We start from the raw sequence: 23,636 nt of genomic DNA on the forward strand, positions 1-23,636 counted from the left end.
GATGGTTCATTTTGAATATGGAAAGCAGGGAGAAAGCCTAAATGAATTTTTTGTGTTATAATTAAAGCTGAGCAAACTACCCCTTACAGGGAAAAGTCATTAGCAAATTAATGAATTCTAGAGCTTAAATTTTTTTTTTAGTTGTATAGTGAAAGATAGGCAAACTTTGCTCTGTTCTTTGATTACAGGCATTTGTGTCTAAAAAACATTAACCAAGGCTGTGACCCTTTTATGAAACACAACAGTGAAATTTCAAGATGAACTGCATTATTGCTGGAAACTGCTAGAAAGGCTAAAGAAGGGGGAAGGCATTCAAACAGATGATTAGCATCGAAAAAGAAGTATAAGCAGGTCTTTAAAGATAGACTTTGCTAAGTGATCTTCCTAGATGAAAATGGTAGAATCGCTTCCTTTTTTCCTTCCGATTTATTATGTTTTATTCAAATGTATGCATGCGGAATTTCTAATATTGGGAGGAGCATACGGCATTGACATCAATTCAGCAATCATTTTATGAGTATTGGTAGGGGCTATGACACTGTGGACCAATGCACGCGTCTTGTCCTCCAGAGCTTCCAGCTGACTCTGGGGATCAGTGGCAGAATATATGGTGGGTAAGATAATAGGCCTCAGACCTATAGCCTGAGCACTGAGTGGGGAGATCCACTCTTGTTTGGAGGATTAAGGCAGCTTTCTGGGGTACCTCTGACCACCTGCACAGCAGCAACTGCCACAGTCCCACAAAAGCAAGTCTTCAAAGACCGCACTGCAGCTCTGTTCGTGGCCTGAATTCTAAACCCACTCCTCTCCCTGGTCTGGCCACCAGCTGAACCCGTTCCCAGAGGCTGCCTTTTGTCTCCTGCCCTGGTCCAGGTAGACATGTACCTCCTTCCTTACACTGTGAGTGCCTTCTTAGGCCTCCTGTGGGCCCTGGTCTTCTGGCCCTGCCTGTGACTTTCAGACCACTTGTTTGCTGTCTGAGTGTATATGCACGTTGGCTAGAGCAGAGTTTCTCATCCTCAGCACTATTGACGTTTTAGGCTGAGAAGTTCTTTGTTGTGGGAGACTGTCCCGTGCATTATAGGATGCTGAGCACTAGATGCCAGTAGCACCCCTCCCTCAGCTATGACGACCATAAATGTCCTCAGACATTGACAAATGTCACCCCGGAGTGGGGGTGGGGGCAAAATTGCCCCCAGTTGAGAACCAGTTATCTGGAAGATGCTTTAAGAGTCCTATTATTCATGTTTATATGTATGATGTGAAATTTATCCAATCTAGTCTAGAGTAGAAACTTGCACATCAGAAACATCTTCCTTTTTCTCTGGCAGGTCATTGCTTCCTGACACTATAGGAGCACTTCATAGACGGTTCCACAAAGAATACCTAAAGCAGGGGCTGGCCCGGTGGCGCAGGGGTTAAGTGCGCACCTTCCGCTTGGGCAGCCTGGAGTTCGCCGGTTCGGATCTCTGGTGCGGAAATGGCACAAGTTGACACGCCATGCTGTGGTAGGCGTCCCATGTATAAAATAGAGGAAGATGGGCACAGATGTTAGCTCAGGGCCACTTTTCCTCAGCAAAAAGAGGAGGATTGGCAGCAGTTAGCTCAGGGCTAATCTTCCTTAAAAAAAAATAAAATAAAATAAAAGAATACCTAAAACAAAGGAGGACCTGTGAGGGCCCCTGTGGAGGTAGCTGCCAGCTCAAAGTGTCTTTGTGATACTGAGAAATGTGTGTGAATTTTGCATTCTTTTCCACAATATTGCTGTGTTTATTTTTGATATAAACATAAGGTGCTCCCTATACCCATAAAAGCAGTAAAATTGAAGTGCCCTAAATGTTTACCTTGTTTATCCTGTGGCTTGATGCCCTCCCCACCCCAGGCCCCAAAAGGTACTTGCAGCTACTTTGAGGAATAAGACATTGCACAGTTTTATAGGCCAGTCAGGCTTTCAACTCAATCCTTAATTGTTTTTGTCAGACCCGTCTCTGCTCATGATAAATATTCATGTAGGCAGCAGAATAGACCAACTCAGCATTCTTGTATTTACGTAGTTAGGTAGGAGGGCAAACATTTATCAAGCTATTTTTCTCAATTTCAGTACATGATTAAAGTTCTTAATTATTTTAGGAACTGTGGTCACGGTTATCAAATAATTATTTCAGGCACACACACAAATTTGTGTTGTACCAAAGTAATTATGGGGCGACCATAAAACTTGGCAGTCAGTGCCAGTTCCTAACATTTCATTATTTTCCGTTTATTTACGAGGAAACTAGAACCAGCCTCCTGCTTGTGTTTTAATTACTTAGCACAGGAAGGATTGATTTCAGAAAACCTCCATGCTGAAGAAGATAATGAGCCCAGTCCCAGGAGGAGTTCAGGTCTTCAAAGGTATGCCCTGCACCCTACCCTGGGGATGTCACTGTGGGCCCTTTAGCTAGAGCGCAGCCCCCTCCAGAGAGAGCTCACTCCTGTGAAGGTAACTAGAGCCCTCCCTGATGGGAAAGCGGAAAGCGTTCTGCCAAGGAAACAGAAAGAACACTGCTTCCAGCGTTTGGAACTGGCAGAGTAAATGAAAGATATTTTAAGATTCTTTCCAGCAGGGCTTTGGGCGTACGCTGAGAGCCAAGGATGGGCTTCTGCCCCTCCTCTCCAGCCTCACCTTTCAGCAATTCCAAGAGGTGGATCTGTTCTTCAATAAGGAACGTGACAGCCCCTGTGGCGGTGCCCCAGGCCTGATCTCACTCTTCTCATTTCTGTTTTCATTTGCTGGTTTATAGTCCTTCTTTTTATTGCCTCTGTGATTTTATTTTCTTGCTGTCAAGTGGCGTAAAGGGTTTCTTAGTTTTGCAGTTTCATGGAAACTTGTGTGGCGTGGCTGGGTGGAAGGAGCCCAAGATTCAGATTTAGCAGTCATTTGGAAATCCTGACTAATGGGGAGGAAAACTCAGGAGGCATGCTGCCAGGGTCATTTGATTTTGAGAGGAAACGTGTCTGGGTGACACAGATTTCTGGACTTCTTCAAAGGTGAACTATGCAGAGCAGGGATTAACACAGCACGGCTTCTGGACAAGCCACGGCCAGGAGAGACCTGAGGATTTTAACCTGGCATCCCAATTTGACTAACCAAAGAGATTCAGAGAAAACAGAATTCATTTATTTATTCAACAACTTGTTATGGAGCTGGGCTCCATTTCAGTTGTCATTATGATCGTTTTTTACTTTCCAAACAACCAACCAACCAACCATACACACATGTGCACTTATGATGCTTGCCCTCCCCTTCCACGTGAATTCTTTAAGGGTATCTGTGCTCTCCTCATGTTGCAGACGCCTCCCTGCACACCGCCTCCTGCATCTGACAACATTCAGAACGGCTCTAAGAGCTTCCCCACCAACATGGCAACAGAGCCGAGAAAATAAAAATGAAAGGTTTTGAATTCAGAGGCTGCTACCTTCCATTCTGCCTCCAATCATATAGCACATTTTCTATCTAGATTTAGTTTGGTTGTGTTGATTTTAGGCCTGAATTGTTCACATGATTAATTTATCCCATAAAGAAAGATTAAGTGAAGAGTTGAAGAAATGTTTTCAATCGCAGAAGTTTAAATTGGCTGGCTACATTGATTAAACTCGTGGCATTTCATTCTTTCACAGCTTTGGCCTTGGTTGGCTCAGTGTTGCTCCTCAACCTAAGAATCAGTTGGAAATCTATAAGTTCAGGAGGGTCTGGGCTTGACAATACTGTTCAAGATGGCCTGGCATGCACACACATGCGTGCGTGCGTGCGTGCGTGCGTGTGTGTGTGTGTGTGTCTTTGAAGGCGGGGTGGAGTGGGGAGGGAGGGAAATGTTCAGCTTTTCTTACAAGGCAATAGTCATCTTAATTACCAGGAATAAACAAAGGTAACTTGGGGAAAGGAAGCAAAGAAGCTGTCTTTGCTTGTTTTTGATCCCATCAATTTAATGCCAGGGAAAACTCCATCAAGAGAAGAGAGGAGCCTTATACTTTTTTTTTTTTTTTTGAGGTGACTGAGGCAGAGATACAGATATTAAATATCTATCCTTTGAAGCTTTCTCTGCTAACAGATGTTCTCCTTGGCACTGATCTGGAATCTTCCCTCATACAACTGGATTCCTGACCAGTTCTGCTCACCTTACACATCAGTTGTATGGGCCCTTAATGGTAGAAAATAGCTCGTTTCCCCAGTAATCCCAGCTTCTCCGCTGGACAGGTTGGCCCACTTCATTCCTGGGCCTTCGGGCTCCTCCCTACTCCTTCCATTTGCTCTGGGTTCTCCTTCTGGGCAGGTGCTTCCTCCACTGCCTGTCTTTAGTGAGTAGGTTCTCAGCCTGAAAGAGAAAATTAATAACAAATATGTTCCATATATATGGTCCTTCTTTGGAAGGCAGAATTTCCTGTCTTTCAGGAGGCCAATATTCATCCTTTTCTCTTTTAATCACCATTGACAGAATGTCGTAGCCAGGACAGGCCCAAAACTGAGTGCCATTCCATTTTGAGCCAAAGTAGTATAGCTAATGATTATTCGAGAGAAGTTGCAACCAAAGGTTGGTTCTAGATGATTTATACAGATTATCCAATGCCAGGTGATGTGCTCTAAATAGAAATAAGGAGGAATGATCTTAGTAAGAAGAGAAGATGGGTGGAATTTCTGAGTATGGACAGGATGAGTGTTTTTTCAGGTCTAGTGATGGTTTTAATTTACAGTGTTGTTTATTCTCAGGGCCCTAATAGCAGCTCATGAAAGAGCCACAGTTTCGCCTAAAAGCCCTTAGAAGTTGTTACACGATGCTAGGATAGAGCACCACCAGGAATCTGAGAGAACCCACGTCTTTTAGTCAATTGTGATTCAACTCCCTGCTTCAGTGCTGCGTTTGTGTTTAGTCGGCGCGGTCTTTTAAAAACATAAATTGTGTTACGTCAACCCCCCTTAAAATCACTTGGTGGGTTCTCATGCATTTAGAATGAAATTTAGAATTTAGAATGAGACTCTAATTTCCTTCCATGGCTCTTAAGGCCCTACAGAATCTGGCCCTCTCTGTCCAACTTCACCCATGGGCCATACTCTCCCTCAATCACTACTTTTCAGCCCAAACTGGCTTCCCTGGAGTTCTTCCAACAGCCAAGTGTGCTCATTCCTCACGGTCTTTTCGTTTGCTGTCCCTCCTGCCTGGGACATGTTTCTCCAGGCACTTTTCTGGATTCTCATCCTTAAATTCTTAACTCAGATGTCACCTCCCAGGAGAGGCCTCTCCTAATTAGGCCCTGGCCACAGCTCTTTACTGTATCCTCATCTTCTCTGCAGTATTTACCTCCATCTTTAATTGTCTTGTTTATTACCTGGTGTGGCCTTTCCACACCAGAGGGTAAGAGCCTTGAGAGCAGGATCTTCTCTTTGTTCTTCATGAAGTGAAGTGAAGCTGAGCATAAAGATTTATTGCTTTATTGATTGAATGAGTGAGTGAGTGAATGAGTTGATGAATAGTACACAGTCAGAGATCTGCAGATGAAGTATAACCTCAGTGCTATTGAGGACTCCGGGGTCCCAAGAATTCACTCATTTCCCTCCTGTTACACAGCCTGAGGACAATCATACTTGGGTTGACGTGTGAAGAGTCTGCACTGAGATGTCCTTCGCACCACTGAGAAATCTTGATTCTAGATGCCATATAGGTTATATATAAATTCACGTTAGACATTAGGCAGAGTTGTCGAACCTAAATTTTAAATATTAGAAAAGGCACTTGTAAGCAAGAAAGGTAGAATTGTAAGATCAAGCACAGAAAAGGTAATAGGGAAAAAAATCCCCAAGCACAAGCATAGCAATGCCATCGCCGTATTGGTAGTTTTATTGTTTCCTCATCCTCATCAGGAGACTCTCCGGCTCTTCAAAGTAACCTGACATTGAACATCAACTAGAGCATCTTCTCTAAGAGGGATGAGCAAGGAAGGTGCTGCCTTTCCAGAAGACTATTTAATTTTATTTAACAAGCACTTACGGAGTGTTCACTATGCTCCAGGTACTTCTCTAAATACTTCGTAAAAGCCGTCACAGGTTAAGTAGGTTAAGTTCTCTGAAAGTTGTGTTGAGACGGAGTTTAGGGTGTGAGATGCTTATTAGGGATTAACACCTTTGAAGAGAAGGGAGGGAAAGCAGGAAGAAGTCAACTGCATTGCGGGCTCAACGAAGCCTCGGTCAACCTGGCCGGGAGCTTGAGGCGGGTGCTCCTTATCAGGGTGTCCTGCATCAGACCAGAATGGCCCGCCTTCACACCCTCTCTTCACTCAGTCACTAACCGAGGGTACCCCGAGGAAGGGCATGGCCTCGGGCACAGCAGCTCTCTGCAGCTGGCACAGACTGGAGTGGCCGAGATCTGGAGTTTGTCTGCTGACCATCCTCCCTGAATCCGGGCAGCAAGTTCTTCCTTGAAGAGGGATCTGGGCAGTGCCCCTCTGTCTGCTCAAATATTAACTCTTAACCCTTGTGATGACCCTATGAGGACGGTTATTATTATTATTATTATTCCCATTTTACAGATGAGAAAGCTGTGGCATGGAGAAATTAGTTAACTTGCCAAACCAGGTCAGGTAGCAGAGCTGAGATCTGACCCAGGCGTATGGCTCCCGAATCAGAGCTCTTAACTACTCAGCTAAGCTGTCTTAGCTATTACTTCATAGAGAGCGTTGAGGACGGCCTAACAGCAATAATAACAACAATGATATTGGCGCTGCACTTTGACATTGAAAAGTGCTTTCACGTTAGTGTTCTAGTTTTTAATTTAGTTCTTTCTAAGGTGGTACGTGTGTGTGCACATGCGTGTGCGTGCTTGCCTGGTACTGGTGCATTTATTAAGAACCACATCAAAAGGTGATAATTTGGGGTTGCCTACTGTATTTGAATATTAAATCCTACCTGTAAAAATCTAAGAATCAGTCTAGATGCTGAGGGGCAATGACTGGGCCTGAATTCCATTACGAGACAGCAGGTGCTGGGGTTCTCGTGCTGGCCTGAAACAGGAAGGGTCCTTCTGGAGTTTAGGGCAAGAGAGTGAGTAGGTGGAAGAAAGGCTATAAAATGCAGGTTCTGTGCATTAGGTAAAGCAAGCTCTGTGCTGTGCCAGTCACAGGAGTAAGGTTTTAGATTTAAGGGCCTGAGGGAAAAGCAGGTGGCACCATGAGGAGAGGATACAGGAAGGAGAGGCGGGTTCAGCAGGTGGGAGCAGGGTGAGCCCTGGGCACTCTGCAGAGGGTCTGTAAGACTGTGCGATGCTGTGAGGAACCCGGAGGGCAGCCGAGGAGGTAAAAGCTAGGGGTCTGAGCTCTCCTCAGAGGGGAAGCATGTGGACTTGGACAGAAGATGGGAGGAAAGAGGAAATCCAGTGGCAGCAGAACATTTTTCCATCACAGTTTTTGGAAGCATACATACACATAATCTTTTTTTTTTAAGATTTTTTTTTTCCTTTTCTCCCCAAAGCCTCCCTGTACATAGTTGTGTATTTTTAGTTGTGGGTCCTTCTAGTTGTGGCATGCGGGACGCCACCTCAGCATGGCTTGACGATCGGTGCCATGTCTGCGCCCAGGATCCGAACAGGCGGAAACCCTGGGCCACCGAAGCAGAGCGCGAACTTAACCACTCGGCCATGGGGCCGACCCCCATACACATAATCTTTTAAAGATATTTTGAAGTCGTTTCCTACATTATGGAATTATACTTCTTGCTTCTAAAGGTGGGCTTAGTAAGAAAGAAATCCAAGGCTGACAAGTCTTATTTGTATGATACAGAATACACCTTCCCCCCTAATTTGCAATTCTATTTTTGTCTAGAAGAGTTCATGCAATGGGAGTCATTATCCTTAAAACTTTTAGCTGCAGTGGAATTAACTGGTTTAGCATTCTTTTTCCAGAGTTTGGTGAAATCCCCCCTTTGAGCTCAATAGAGAAATTCTGTTTTAATCTGTCGCTATCTTTATTCGTATCGGAAAAGATAGCCCAGAAGGCTGGAACAGAATCTTGCTAGTAAGTGTTCTTTGCAAAGAGTCAGCAGGGATAAAATTCAGCAACATGACATGTAAACTTCCCAGCAGACGGAATGTGTCCTGAGCCAGAGGGATTAAAGGATTCTACTTGGGATCTGAATAAAGGTCATTCTTGCTACTGAACTGATTATGCCACCATCATTGACCCTTATGTTAACAGGTTCTTTCCCTTGTCACATATTCTGTCACATTCTCTTTTGGATATTTCAACACAATTTGCCTATTTTCATAACACATAGAGCCATCTTAAAAACTTGCCCTATAGCCCATAGCATAACAATACTCTAAATATTTCACAAAGCAAAGCAAGTACATAGATGTTAAACAGTAATTCACAACTAGAGGAGAACTCAGGATGTCAAATACAGATCTTACTTAGAGTAGACACTCAAACTCATTTATTACACTGATCCAAATTGGGACAATGTAAAGAGACATTTGTGTATCTGGAGCATAGTATATTTCTAATGCCATCCTCTGGAAAATGAGCATGGTTTCAGAGAACCATAGTTGTTTCCTGAAGTAAATGGTTTTATTTGGGGTGGGGGACAAATAATTCTTTTCTGTAATCTAGGATTTTATTGAAGAATATTCTCCCAGGTCTTATGAAGGCAGAAGTAAGATTAAGTGTGGAGGGTCATTGTCTAGTGGTAGGGATTCAAGCAATGGTGGAAGGGAGCGGAGATAGCTTGGAATCCTTCGTGTTCCCTATTTACCCTTTAATGATTTTGAACTGCCTTTCTGCAGTCACTTCTCAGTTGGGCATAGTGCATGGGACCCAGTGAAAATAAGCTCTATTCCAAGTAGTACTCAAAAGGTGGGCTGTTTCAGGACTTCGAGGTGCTTATATTTAATCCTTGGACACTGCATTTGGAAGCTACCTCTGCTTGTAGGACATTTGTCTCTTCCAAAAGCTGGATTCACTATCAAAAAGTGAACTGTTTCATAGAATGCTATACTCACCAGTAAAATCAGGGCATGTTCTTGTGAAAAATCTGAGCATTTGACCACGTAGAGATGAAATTGCTGGATCATAGGGTATGCACATCTAATAGTTTTGTACATGCTGGTAGGTTTCTGTCCAGCCTGGCTGGACCAACTAAATACAGTTTCTACTTCTTCATATGCTGCATCTCCACTCAGGTGAACCAACCTTAGGACAAATTCATTTTCCCTTTCTAAAAAACAAACACAAAAATGCAACTTCTAGTTATCAAAATTCAATCTCTCAAAGTTATATGGTCACAGATAGATCTCAAATGAATTTGATGGGCATCCAATATGGAGCTTTGGCCCCACGTCTCTCTCTATGATTCAGGCCACACACATACTCTTCAGCCTGGTGTTGTCCTAGAATTAACTGTACACTTCTTTCAGGAGGTGACATTCAAGGCGCACAAAGACTGTGAGGTCAGTGAGGGCTGGAAGGGAAAGTGAGCATGGCTCATAAAACCAAGAGGCACTTACTATTTAACAAGATTAACAAGTGCTGTTGAAAAGAGTTACCCCGCCTGAGTCACAGAGGGGAAGAAGGATGCCAGCTCAGTTCTCTTGGATTTGCTGTCACGCCACACGAGTGGAAAGCTCCTGAAAGCCTTGCAGGAAACTGCAATAAAGCTTTTGGAAAATGGCCGTTTCTTTAATGATTATTTCTCTTGGACCTTTACAGAAAGAATGAGTCGTTCTTTGTCACTGGCTCAGTTATTTGCTGTTAACATTTCTTTTGTCTGCCTTGTTGGGAAGGTTATGTTTGAAGCTTGCCCAGGTTCTTAAATCCAAGTCATTTAATACATAGTAAACTCACACTGGACTCTTTTGGAACAATTTCTACTAAAAAATTGATATATATATATAGTGGATTCAGCAACAGAAAGCCGAGGAAGTCAATCCTTCCCCTTTTCAGGCTGTGTGTAAATGCATGAATTAGTGGAATTCACTAAAAAATTCGTCACTCAAATGTCTACCAATCCTTTTGTCCCTGGTCAAAAACATTCTTCCAGATCAGTGTTTTTAGCTTTTATAGCAACTGCAATTTTCAGAACATAACAGGCTTTGTATTTCATATGCTTGAAAGTTGGCTTTAAATGCTTAATAACTAGAAGATCTCAGGAATATTGGGTAATCCCTGTGTAAGCAATTTCCTAAATGCCATATATGCACTCCCAAAGGTATGCTAGGTATATATGTACGTTGCAATGCAGGCAGGTAAATAGAGCACAGATATTCATTTAGATGCCTGGTTTTTGGATTACATCCATAGAGAAGCTACAAGTGTTCTGGCTGCCAGTGCAGGTAGCCTTGGTACTTCTGCTACGTCAGACATTTCCAGCTGATTACCTAATATCCAATTTCCCCTTCTTCCTTACAGACAGAACCTATTTTGGGGTGATTGGCTACTTGCCAGCTAAAAAGCTCTATTCCCCAGATTTACTTTCTATTCAAGGTAGTCATGTAACATAGTTCCAGCCAATGAGATTTAAATGGAAGCCTAATTGATGGGGCTGTCAGAAAAGTCACTGTTTTCCCCGTAAAAAGCTAGCCTATACATTTTGTTCTTTGTTATTCATTCTTTCTTACTGGAACGTGGACATAGTGAGGGCAGAAACTACATGCTAATGATGGCAGAGCAAAAAGTTAGGAGGAATCTGGTCCTTGATGGTATCAAGGACCCTTGCTTGGGTAACCCTGGGGTGCCACCTCCACAGTTCTGATGCAAGGGAAATAAGCCACTCGTTGTAGCCACCGTAGTCAGGTTTCTGTTTCACACAACTGAAGCACTTCTGCGTGTTGCCTAATTTCCTTAGAGCAGGATGCTGGCCTGAGGAGCCCTGGTCACTTCCCAGGAAGCCACTACACTTAGAGTTTGAGGAAGATCAATTTTCAGACCTCCCAAGGACTTGATTAACCAAAAGAAAGAAAGAAAACTCTGAAATTCCTGTCTTAATCCTTGAGTTGCTTTTAGTGGTCACTGTGACCCAAAGGCAAGAAGATATTTGTTTGATGGGGTCAACTTCACAGAGATTTAGCAGAGGAAGATAACTTTATGGACTCTGTCTGTGTACTCCTGATCATTTTTATGTCGTAAGTTCCCCCACCTCCCAACAACCCAATCAGTTTCTCTAGTAAACAAATAAGAACATCAAGGATGAAAGTCAATTTCATACCCTGCAGCATCAAATGAGCAAGATTTCCCTGGTGTGCATGCATCTGTGAATGTGCACGTGAGTGTGTGTGCGTGTGCGGCACTGATGGCATTGTTTAGCACAGCAGGGGAAGCTATACTTTTTTTTCCTTGCAGTTAAAGATCTAGTTTAAAGTGCATAAACATACAATTTAGTTTGGTAAATAGAAGTGGGCCTGTGGATTGAGAGGACAAGAATCCAGAGTGGTTGACCCCTGTTTGACTCTCACGATAAAGCTCTTTCCACAGTGAATAGGTCAGTCTGAGTAGGGTGTTTGGGATGTGTGTATGACAAGGCTGGAAAGGCAGACTGGAGTCTGACTATAGGGTCCCTTGGGGTCAGGTTCAGGAGTTTGGAATTTATCCTGTAGGCTAGCCTTTCCCCAAGGCTTCCTTAGAACTCTAGAGCAATGAGATGTTTCACAAAAGAAGGGTCCCATGGTCAGATAATTTGGGAACTATATAGGCTATATCCCTCCCTCTTGAAAATTCACACTGTAAAACTGCATATTCAAGCCTGAGAAGTTCTGCATTAAGTGAACCGGTTCTACTTAATTCAGGATTCCTCTCCTCCTCCCCCAGACAATACCTGGTAGAAGTAGACACTTCGGAAGGCGCTGCAGGGGTAGTGCAGAGGCATTGGAGGTCTTTGAAAAGAGTAATGTAAGCAGATGCTTTGGAAAGATTTGTGAAAGCAATGTACAATCTGGATCAAAATTTGGGGAAGAGGGTGCCTCCAAGAACAACTAGAGGCAAGGAATCATTAGGTCGGAGGCTCTCCAACCTGGCTGCATATTGGAATCACTTGGGGATTAAAAAAAATTCCCAGATTCCGTTGTACTTCTAGAGGTTTTGATTCAGTAGATGTGGTTTGGGCCCAGGAGCATGTGTGTGTGGGTGCAATTCTGATTCAAAATCTAGTGTTGGGAATTTATGAGTCCAAACTAATTGTGAAGATTGTGATAGTCCAGTTGAAAGTTAATGAGAAGAGTACTTGGATAAAGGCAGTGGAAATGGAAAAGATGGGAAGGATGCAATAAACAGAGTGAGGCAAGAATCTATATGCCTTGGCAAGTGATTGAATGTGAGAGTGGGATAGAACAGGGAGGATTTCAAAGAGGTTTTAAGCCTGGGTTACTGGGGAGAATGATAGTATCACTAATGGAGGTTAAAGCTTAGAGAGCAAGGCAATATTTTCAAGAAGGAGGAAGCTTTGGTCCTGGATATGTTTGGGTTGAGATGCCAACATATCTGAAGGCCTACCAGACAGTTGGAAATGCAGCTTTCAAATGCAAGAGGGGGAAAGGGTCTAGATCCACAGAGAGATGGTAGTTATGACTCTGGGGATAGCTCAGTGTTCTAATGGATGAAGTCTAAAGAGAGAGAGCCAAGAATAGAACCATGAGAATGCCTCCATTCCAGGCTTGTGCTCTTGGGATTCAGTAGGGATGGTCAGAGGAGTGGAGCAGTCAAGAGCTGTGATATGAATGTCAGGGGAGGAAAGCTTCTAGAAGGGTGCAGTTGTTCAGGGGCCTTTTCTTTCAGACAGATCTTATAGCAGGCTGTGGTGCTGCAAGCTTTGGGCCTGACTCCCAGCTCCAATTGTTACTTACATGATTTCTTAAGCAAGTTAATCTTTCAGAGCCTCTGTTTCCTCATGTATAAAATGAGTATTACATTGCCTCCATACGATAGGTAAGTGCCTATTGTAATACCATGTAATATGGTATATAATATAGTATATATATTATATAGGTATAATACATTATATACTATTATTATCATCTTAGTGAGGTGTCCTTTGACCCCATTAAAAATTAGTTGAATAGACAAAATAAGTGAAAAAGAGAAATAATCGATCATAATTCTCTCATCTTAAAAATTAATTCTTGGGGGTCAACCCCATGGCCGAGTGGTTAAAGTTCCACGTGCTCCACGTCGGTGTCCTGGATTTGCAGTTCAGATCCTGGGTGTGGACCTACTCCACTCATCAGCTGTGTTGTGACGGTGTCCTACATACAAAGGAGAGGAAGATTGGTACAGATGTTAGCTCAGGGCTAATCTTCCTCAAGAAAAAAAAAGAGGAGGACTGGCAATGGATGTTAGCTCAGAAGGATCTTCCTCTCTCTCTCTCTCTCTCTCTCTCACACACACACACACACACACACACACGAAAAATTAATTAATTCTTTTTATTTTAATGTTTTAACTTTAGTCCTTAGGTCACTGACTAGTTGCCTGAAGGAACTCAAGGGTGGGTTGGGAAGCATTTAACTGTTTTTCCAAGTTGGTTTTTTTTCCTTTTGTTATGTTCAGGAGATACAGTCACCAACCACCCTGAGCCAGACCAAGCCTCACCACTAGAGCTACACCTATGACCTCTGCCTTATTTTTAATGATAAGATCTCTCCAGGAGGAGCTTAGGTCTTATTACCATGACTTGCTGTGTGTGTGGAAGCATATTTCCAACTGAGCCTGCACGAGTGAATACCCATCTCTCCTTTTTGAATATTCATTCCCCATCTGAAATAGAAGGTCCCTGCTTCCCTTTGTTTGGGGACACCATGACTTTGGGAATGATTCCTCATGGTCTCCTATTTGCTGCAAATATACTTTACTTCGTAAGACAACTACTTCTGATGGAGAGTCTGATTTAACTCTGCAGGAAGCGAATTTGATGCGGGGTCAGTGAGCTGAGGAGTTGAAAGAAAGATTTCTTGGACTCTCAAGATCTGGCAGTATTGCTCTTTTATTTAGAGAATAGTGTGGAATAGCATGGGGACAGGGCCGATGGGCAGTCAGAGCTGCTGCTGCTGCCGCTTCTGCTGCCTCCGCTGGCATGGGGACAGGACCCATGGGCAGGCAGAGCCTCTGCTGCTGCCCCGAGTTGAGGGTTAGGGCTAATTTTATAAGGCATGGGTATGTGAGTCATTTCTTTACAAGACAAAGGAAAGAACATGAAAAAAAGTTAAAATGGTATCAGTGCAGGTGGGGTCTGGTCGTTGGGTGATCCCATGACTTTTAGACAAGAATCAAATCGGATTAAGTAAAGGTCAGAAGCCACCACCCTAAATCAGTTACATGAGATTGCCAGACAGCAACCAACTTAAGTTCTTGCCTTCCCCATTAAGAGTTTCTAGGGATAAGGTCATCTCTCTTCTTCTTCCTGATACAGAGAGGGAGCCACCTTTTACAGATAGAGATTTACCTTACAAATGTAAATGTGTCCCAACAAGGGCAAGTTCCATTCCCCAGAGCCTCCTTCCCTGTCCCAGTTTATTGAAAGCAATCAGCCCAAAACAATCCCACTGCCAAAGAGACATATCCTGGGGTGGCCAATTTCAGGTCCCTACAAGGTCATCCCCCCTTCCTTCACAAATGTAAATATCTCTCAAAGAGTAAGCAAATTCCAGTCCTCAGAGCCTGCTTCTCATCTGCAGTTTTTTAAAATTAACCAGCCTAAAATCCTCATCAAATTCACTTTCGTTTCGGTAACACTTGACCACATGCATTTATAATTTTACATAGATATAGCATCACTACAATTTTGAACTTAGCATTATACCCTAAGAATTTCCTGTCATTGTTACTTAATTTTTTTAATTATCATTTTATTTACTCAACAATTTTCCAATCAGTAGACGTTAAAGTTGTTTCAGGGTTATTTTTTGCTTCATTTCAAATGATGATCTAATTAACTTAAACATTAATATAGCCCTTTAATTTTTATAAATTATTTCCTCTTGGATGAAATATCAGCAGCAGAATTATTGGGTCAAAGGGTATGAACAGTGAATCATTTTCAAAATATGTTGCTGAATATCTTTCTAAGAGTTATGTCAATTAACCTAGTTTCCAAGGATTATACCTGTTAACAAAGTACAAGTGTACCAGTTTTACCGTACCCTTACCGGAACTAGTAATCTCATTATTTTTTATATTTTTGCCAGCATAATGGTAACTGACTGGCAGAAAACAAAGGTCATTGTTGCTTAATTTGTGTTTTGATAACAATTGAGGCTAAATATTGAGTATTTTTCCATATGATTGTTTTGCTAATTGTATCTCTGCCTGTAGAGGCATCCTGTTGGTCTTAGCATAAATGTAAACTTGTTGATGACACATTTGTTTACTTTTAAAATTGAAAGGCTACGGACGTTGCCCTTGGAATGTTGAAAGAAAATGAAGAATTGGGTAGGATATTCTGTCTTATTCTTGAATATGTTGAGGATGTTTACCAAAGGGGATATTTATAAAGGTGTGGTAATGTGAAGGGAAGCTAACAAGGGATGGCGCAGTATCCTGGGCTGGCAATAATGGTACCATTTCTAGGCCTGAAGAGATAAGGCGAGAGCTCAGATAATGGGACCCAAAGACATAGTTATAGGAAAGGGCTGCCTGACAGGGTCAATGGATTTTGAAAGAGAGACAGAGTCAACCCATGGTGACCCATCAGAGGAAAGATGAGAAATAAATATCCTGACCTTGATGATTTCTCTGATCTCCTGGGGTATCGCCCCTTGACCCAACCCAACTGCCAGAGGGCAGTTAATGCAATCCATAAAGGTCACCCTCCTGGAGCCCTAAGCAGAATGAAAAAGAGAGGTGGATCAATCTAGAAGGACAAATGGAATATAGTCAGCACAGATATTCTGGCAATACGACATTTTAGAGCAGCTGATAATATGAGCCTTCACAAACAGATGCAAGATTATGGATCTGAGGTGTCAATTCAACTTTTGAGAATTATTAAAAGCTATATAACTTAGCCTTCAAATAGAAACAAAACAGAATGTTAATGTCATTACTTGATCTTTTATAGGAATCTGGATAGTAAAGTTTATTCCTTGCTTGAAGGAAGTTTTATTATGCTAGAATCTCAGAAGCAAGGAAGAAAGAAGCGTTACAAATCTCAGACGTCAGTAAGAAAGCAGAGGGGTGAGCAAAGGGGAAACAGTCCAGGAATGTTAAGAATGAAAGGGATTTATAGGGTGGTACCCCAGACTTTCTGATTTTGTGGGTTGGGTGGGTCCTGGAAATTTATATTTGTAACAAGGACTCCAGATCATTCTGATGGAGCCAACGGACTGTCATTTGGAGCAGTTGGGCAACACAAGCTTTAGAAAGATGTTTCAAAATCTATGACCTCACAGATTTAATGGAATCAATCCAAACGGAAATGGCAAACTTGAAGATAATAAAACAACTCACCAGGAACATGGATTTCCTTGCCTTAAAGCCAGTGTTTGGACCCACAGTTGTATATGACAGCTAATAAGATGATGGTTCTAACAGTAAGCACTTCCTACAGGCTGACCCCTGTGACAAGTATGTAATATTCATTGTATCACTGAATTCTCTTAACAAGTTCATGAGGTACTATTAGCATCCACGTTTTATAGATGAGGAAATTTAGGCTTATGAAGATTAAGCATAAACCAGAGAACTCACCACTATGTTGCTTCTCAGGTCCTGAGTTTCATAGCCTGTCTGCCTTCTTCTCATTCCCTTTTCGAGTTATCTTGTGTTTGATTTATATATAACATCCAGAGTTTGTAGTAGTACCTCGTAGGAGGAATAGAGAAAAATATGTCTACTCCATCTTCCTGGAGGCAGAAGTACTTTAAAATATTTTTTTAAATAAAAAGAGTCATCATATTTCACTCTTGCCAAGTTACTATTCTCACGCCTCCATAACTTTCTAGTCTTTGGCCAGATATATAAATATTTGTATGAATTTATAATCATAGTTCATAGCATTATGATTTAAGACCTTGGGCTTTGGCTTGAGTCCCCACTCTACAACTTACTAGTTGTGTGATCTTGAGTAAAGACTGCATGGGGAGCCTGGACTTCTACTCCCACCCAGTAATAATGAAGTACCCCCTCCCCTCTTTGCTGGGGTGGTGTCAGAGGAGGCCTAGTGAAGAGTCAGGACTTTCACCATTACTCAGCAGTAATGAAGCTATCGCTACTACAGTGTCAATGATGACCATGTGGAGAGCTGGAACTCCCACCTCTGCCCAGCAGTAACAAAAAACTTTGCTTTTCATTGGCTGAGTGGGGGTACCCGGACTGCTACCTACACCTAGGAGTAATAAGGATTCCTCTCATTCACTTGTCAGAACTATGTCAGAAAAAAGCCAGCTAAAACAGATTTAAATAAGATCCAGCATCTCACAACATAATATGAACATGTTTAGGATTCAGTCCAAAACCACTTAATCATAGCAGGACCAGGAAGGTTTCAAACTGAATGAAAAAAGACAATACATAGATGCCACACTAAGATAAGAGTAAGGTTAGAATTATCTGACAAAGATTTTAAGTAGCCATGATAAAAGTGTTTCAATAGCAATTATCAACACACTTGAAACAAGTGAAAAAAATAGAAAACCTCAGCAAAGAAGTAGAAAGCCTTAGAAAAGAAACAGAAGCATACAAAGAAGAGCCAAATGAACTAAAAAACACCAAACAAAAACAAAAACTTCAGTGAGGAAACGTAACATCAGAATGGAGGAGACAGGGGAAAGAATCAGTGAACTGGAAAAGAGAACAATAGAAATTACGCAGTCTGAATGACAGAGAGAAAATAGACTAGAAGAAAAATGAACAGAGCCTCAGAGACCTGTGGGATTATAACAAAAGATCCAACAATTGTGTCACCAGAGCCCAGGAAGAAGAGAAGACAGTAGGGCTGAAAAAGTACTTGAAAAAGTAATAGGTAAAAATTTTCTAACTTTGGTAAGAGACATAAACCTACAGATTCAAGAAGCTGAGTGGATTACAAACAGGATAAATCCAAAGAAATCCACACCAAGCCACATCATAATTAAAGTGAAAACTAAAGACAGTGAAAAATTCTTGGAGGAAGCTGGAGAGAAGTGACATTTTACCTATACGGGAAAGACAATTAGAATGACAGAATTTTTCTTATCAGAGATCATAGGGACAAGAAGGAAGTGACCAACATCTCTCAAGTTCAAAAAGAAAAAAAAAAACTATTAACACAGCAAAAATATCCTTTGGGAATGAAGGGAAAATCAACTCATTCTCAGATGAAGGAAAACTAAGAGAATTTGACACCAGTACTCTAAAAGAATGACTAAAGGAAGTTCTCTAAACAGAAAGGAACCAATAAAATAAGGAAACTTGAAACATCAGGAAGGAAGAACACTATAAGCAAAAGTATGGTTAAATACAATAGGTTCTCCTTCTCATCTTGAGTTTTCTAAAATATGCTTGACAGTTAAAGCAAAAATGATAGTACTGTCTAATATGGTTCTAAATATGTATATTTAAGACAATTATATTGTAAATGAGGGAGGGTAAAAGGAAGTAAAGGGAGGTAAGTTTTCTATACTTCACTCAAATTAGTAAAATGATGACATTAGCCAACTATAGTAAGTTATGTATACATAATGTAATACTTAAAACAACTACTATAAAAGCAATACAAAGATATATATTCAAAACCATCATAGATAAATCAAAATCGAACTCTAAAAAGCATCCATGTAACTCAAAAAGAGGGAGGCAAAAAACCAGAGAGAACAAGCAAAAAACAAAAAATGGCAGACTTAAGCCCTAACGTATCAATAATTACATTAAATGTTAGTGGTTTAAATACACCAGTTAAAAGACAGAGGCTCACCAGAGTGAATTAAAAACATGACTCAACTGTATGCTGTCTAGAAGAAACTCACTTCAAATAAAATGATATAGGTTGAACATAAAAGGATGGAAAAAAAGGTATGTCATGCAAATGTTAATCAAAGGAAAGTGAGAGTGGCTATATTAATATTAGAAAGAATAGACTTCTGGGCAAAGAAAATTACTAGAGACAAAGGGGAATAATATGTAATGATAAAATGGTCAATTCACCAAGAAAGCATAGCAATCCTAAATGTGTATGCACCAAACAAAAAACTGTAATATATGTGAAGTAAAAACTGATAGAAATGAACAAAGAAATAAACAAATCAACAATTATAGTTGGAGACTTCAATATCCTTCTCTCAAAAATTAGTACAATGATTAGACAGAAAATCAGCAAGGATATAAAAGAACTCAACAATACTATCAACCAACAGTATCTAGCTGACATTTATAGAACAGTCCATCCAAACATAGCAGAATATACATTCTTTTCAAGAGTGTATGGAACATATGCCACGATAGATCATATCCTGGGCCATAAAAGAAACCTCAACAAATTTAAAATAATTGAAATCATACAGAGTGTGTTCTCTGAACACAATGGAATAAAACTAAAAACAAATAACAGATACGTAACAGGAAAATTTCCAAACACTTGGTAATTAAATAGCACATTTTCAAAAAGATCTGTGGGTCAAAGAAGAAGTCTTAAAGGGAAGAAAAAAATACATTGAATTGAATGAAAATGAAAATACAGCATATCAAAATTTTGGGGACATATCTAAGGAAGTGCTGAGGGGAAAATTTATAAAACTAAATGTATAACTAGAAGGAGGAAAAGTCTTAAATCAATTATCTAAGCTCCCATCCCCAGAACCTAGGAAAAGAAGAGCAAAATAATCCCCCCAAAAATACAAGGAATAAAATAGTAAAGACAAAAGAAGAAATTAAAAATGTTGAAAATGGAAAGGCAATAGAAAAAAACCAACAAAACAAAAGGCTGATTTTTTTCAAAGGATTGATAAAATTGGCAAACTTTGATCAAGACTGACAAAGAAAAAAGAGAGAGAAGGCACAAGTTCCCAATATCAGGGATGAAATAGGCTATATCACCACAGATCCTGCGGTCATCAAAAGGATAAGGGAATAGTATGAACAACTCTACACACACAAAGTTGACAACATAAATGAAATAAACTGATTCCTTGAAAAAACACCACCACAACTCACCCAATATGAAATAATTTGAATAGTTCCATAACTTTAAGGAAATTGAATTAGTAATTTAAAAAAACTCTCCAAAAGAAATCTCCAAGTCCAAATCGTTTTGCTGAAGAATTCTACCAAATGTTTAAAGAAGAATTAATGGCAATTCTATATAATCTCTTTTAGAATATACAAAAGGAAGGAATACTCACCAATTAGTTTTATGATGTTAGTGTTACTTTATACCCAAACAATACAAAACAGTATAAAAAAAACAGAAAAAAACAAAACTGCAGGCCAACATCCCTTATGATAGATGCAAAATCCTTAACAAAATACCAGCAAATAAAATTCAGCAATATAAAAATGGTTATACACCATGACCAAATGCTGTTTATTCCAGGATGCAAGCCTGGTTCAATATTAAAAAATCAAAGTAATATATCATATTAACAGGCTAGAAAAGAAAAATCACACGATGGTATCAGTCAATATAGAAAGAGCGTTTGAATCCATTCATGATAAAAACCCTCAGAAAAATAGGAATAGAGAGGAACTTCTTCAACTTGATAAGGGACATCTACAAAAAAAAATCCTACTGAGAATGTTTGTTGATTGGAAGACTCGACAGAGTAAAGATGTCAGTTCTCTCCAAACTGATACATAGGCTTAACTTAATTCCAATTAAAATCCCAGAAAGAGTTTTTGTGGACATAAACAAGAATGTTCTAAATTTCATATCAGAAGGCAAGGGAGCTAGAATAGCTAAAATAATTTTTAAAAAGAAGAGTTAAGTAGAAGGAATTGGTCTACCTGATTTCAAGATATATTATATAGTGACAGTAATCAAGACTGTGTGGTATTGGTGGAGGGATAAATACATAGATCCATGGAACAGAACAGAGAGCCCAGAAATAAACCACACAAATATGCCCAACTGGTTTTTGACAAAGGTGCAAAAGAAGTTCAGTAATAGAAAGATGCACTTTTCAATAAATGGTGCTGTAGCAACTGGACAACTGAACAGCCTTAGCCCAAAAAACTGAACCTTGACCTAAGTTGTACACCTTATACAAAAATTAACTTAAAATGGATAATGGATTTAAGTGTAAAATAGAAAACTTTTAGAAAGAAATATGGGAGAAAATCTTCAGGATCTTGGGTCACATAGAGAGTTCTTAGACTTGTCACCAAAAGCACAATTCATAAGAGAAAATATTGATAAATTGGACTTCCTCAAAATTATAAATTTTTGTTCTGCAAAAGGCCCTGGTAAGAGGATCAAAAGGCAAAAGAAAGAGTGGGAGAAAATATTTGCAAACCCCATATCTGACAAAGGACTAGTATCTAGAATAAACAAAGGACCCTAGAAACTCAACAGTAAAAAAACCAAAGAATCCAACTAGAAATGGGCGAAAGACATTTCATGAAAGAAGACACACAGATGGCAAATAAGCACCTGAAAATATGTTCAACATCATTAGCCATTAGAGAAAGGCAAATTAAAACCACAATGAGATATCACTATACACCTATTAGAAGAGCTAAAATAAAATAGTGGCATCACCATCAAATGCTGGCGAGGATTTGAAGAAACTGGATCCCTCACACTGCTGGTGGGAATGTCAAGTGGTACAGCCACTCTGGAGACAAGTTTGATGGTTTCTTAAAAAACAAAACGTGAGGGGCCTGGCCAATGGTGTAGTGGTTAAGTTCACACACTCCACTTCGGCAGCCCCGGGTTTGGGGGTCCAGATCCCAGGTGCGGACCAACACACTGCTCATCAAGCCGTGCTGTGGCAGTGTCCCACATACAAAATAGAGGAAGACTGGCATAGATGTTAGGGGCAATCTTCCTCAGGCATAAAAAGGAAGATTGGCAACAGATGTTAGCCCAGGGCCAATCTTCCTCACACACACACAAAAACAGAAAAAACGAAACATGCAACTACCGTACAACCCAGCAATTGTTCTCCTGGGTGTTTATCCCAGAGAAATCAAGACTTATGTTCACACAAAAACCTGCAGATAACAGTATGAAACAGCTATATTTTATGTAAATGCATCTTCAAGCCCCCTGGACTAATCCTTTTTTTAATCCAGTTGACAGCTCCTATATAGAAATTCTGGAGCCACCACTTCTGCCTGCGAAGACTGAAAGAGAAAAAAACATATAGAAGATAGAACCAAGTACTGATTTGAAGACTTGATACTAAGCCCTCCAGAGAAAAGGAGAAATTACACAGTATATAAACCCCAAGGAATTACCATGCTGCTCTTGTAATCATTGATGTGAACCTGGACACTGCTAGACGTAATTCAGAGTCCTGAAAAAATAAAATGTTTTAAAAACTTCATGAATATTTATTGGCCATTTGCTCTGTGTGAGGCATGAGATTTCTGTATGAAATTAACTTGTGTACCTAACGATTATCCACGTTTCACAGATGACCAACTTGAGGTGCAGAAAGGTTTAAATTTAGATTCTACTCTGCGCCGGGCACTTTGATATTCGGTCCTTCTCTGATTTCATTCTCAGAGTTAGTCTTCATCAAGCTTTCCTGCCTCCTGCTTTCCCAAGTCTTTGGCCATCATCAAGAAGAGTATAATGGGAGTGTGCTGAGACTGAACTCCAAAATTAGGACAACGAATCTTGAAAAGCTCTACGTTAAAATGTGCAAAGAAAGGTAGACTTGAAATATTAATCTTTGGGCTGTTCCTGCTCTCCCTGCCTTCTGGGTCCTTCCTTTAGGGGAAGAATACAAAGAATTTAAGAATACAAAGAGAAGAAAATACTAATGTTTAGGTTATTGTAAACTTTCAAATCAGGTTCTTGCAAAGCAAAAGCCAAGGCTCTGAGGGCCCTGGGGCACAGGGTTTATGCCATAGCAGGGACAGGAAGGAGATGAGAAAAGGGAAGCCATCCTTCACCCAGGCCCCTGCACTCCAGGAAGACCACACAGGGGTCTCCTATGCGGAGAGGAAGAGAGCTAGGGGACCTTGCCCTGAGGGCCATTCTGCACAGTTTGACAGGGAGCATCACTTGTGTGCTAGACAGGGGAGTCACGTGGCAGTTCTTCTGCTATTATAGGCTGAATTATGTACCCCCGGATTCATATGTTGAAGCCCAGTACCTCAGAATGTGACTGTATTTGGAGACGGGGCCTTTAAAGGGGTGATTATGTTAAAATGAGGCTGTTAGGGTGGGCCCTAATCCATCTGACTGGTGTCCTTATAAGAAGAGGAAATTTGGACACACAGACACCAGGGACATGCGTGCACAGAGGAAGGACCATGTGAGGACACAGTGAGAAGGCGGCCATCTGCCAGCCAAGGAGAGAGGCCCCAGGAGAAACCAGACCTGCCAACACCTTGATCTTGGACTTCTGGCCTCCAGAACTGTGAGAAGATAAATTTCTGTTGTTTAAGCCACCCAATCTGTGGTTTGTTATGACAGCCCTAGCAGACTGCCATCTGGCAAGGGTCTCCCATCAACCACAGAAAAGATGCCTTCCCATGCCCAGTGACTT

The 23,636-nt window shown here is 40.9% G+C and overlaps 1 long non-coding RNA gene across 1 annotated transcript in view; it reads left to right on the plus strand.

Annotated features, from left to right (window-relative positions):
• Window positions 1-2,274: 2,274 nt before the first annotated feature.
• LOC139045518 (uncharacterized) overlaps window positions 2,275-23,636 on the plus strand; it is a 39,690-nt gene continuing 18,328 nt past the window's right edge. Inside the window, exon 1 of the long non-coding RNA XR_011503997.1 lies at window positions 2,275-2,394. This is a non-coding gene — a long non-coding RNA (uncharacterized lncRNA). The remainder of the gene's footprint in view (window positions 2,395-23,636) is intronic.

The sequence above is a fragment of the Equus asinus genome, chromosome 6, assembly GCF_041296235.1.
Source record: "Equus asinus isolate D_3611 breed Donkey chromosome 6, EquAss-T2T_v2, whole genome shotgun sequence".
Classification (NCBI taxonomy): Eukaryota; Metazoa; Chordata; class Mammalia; order Perissodactyla; family Equidae; genus Equus; species Equus asinus.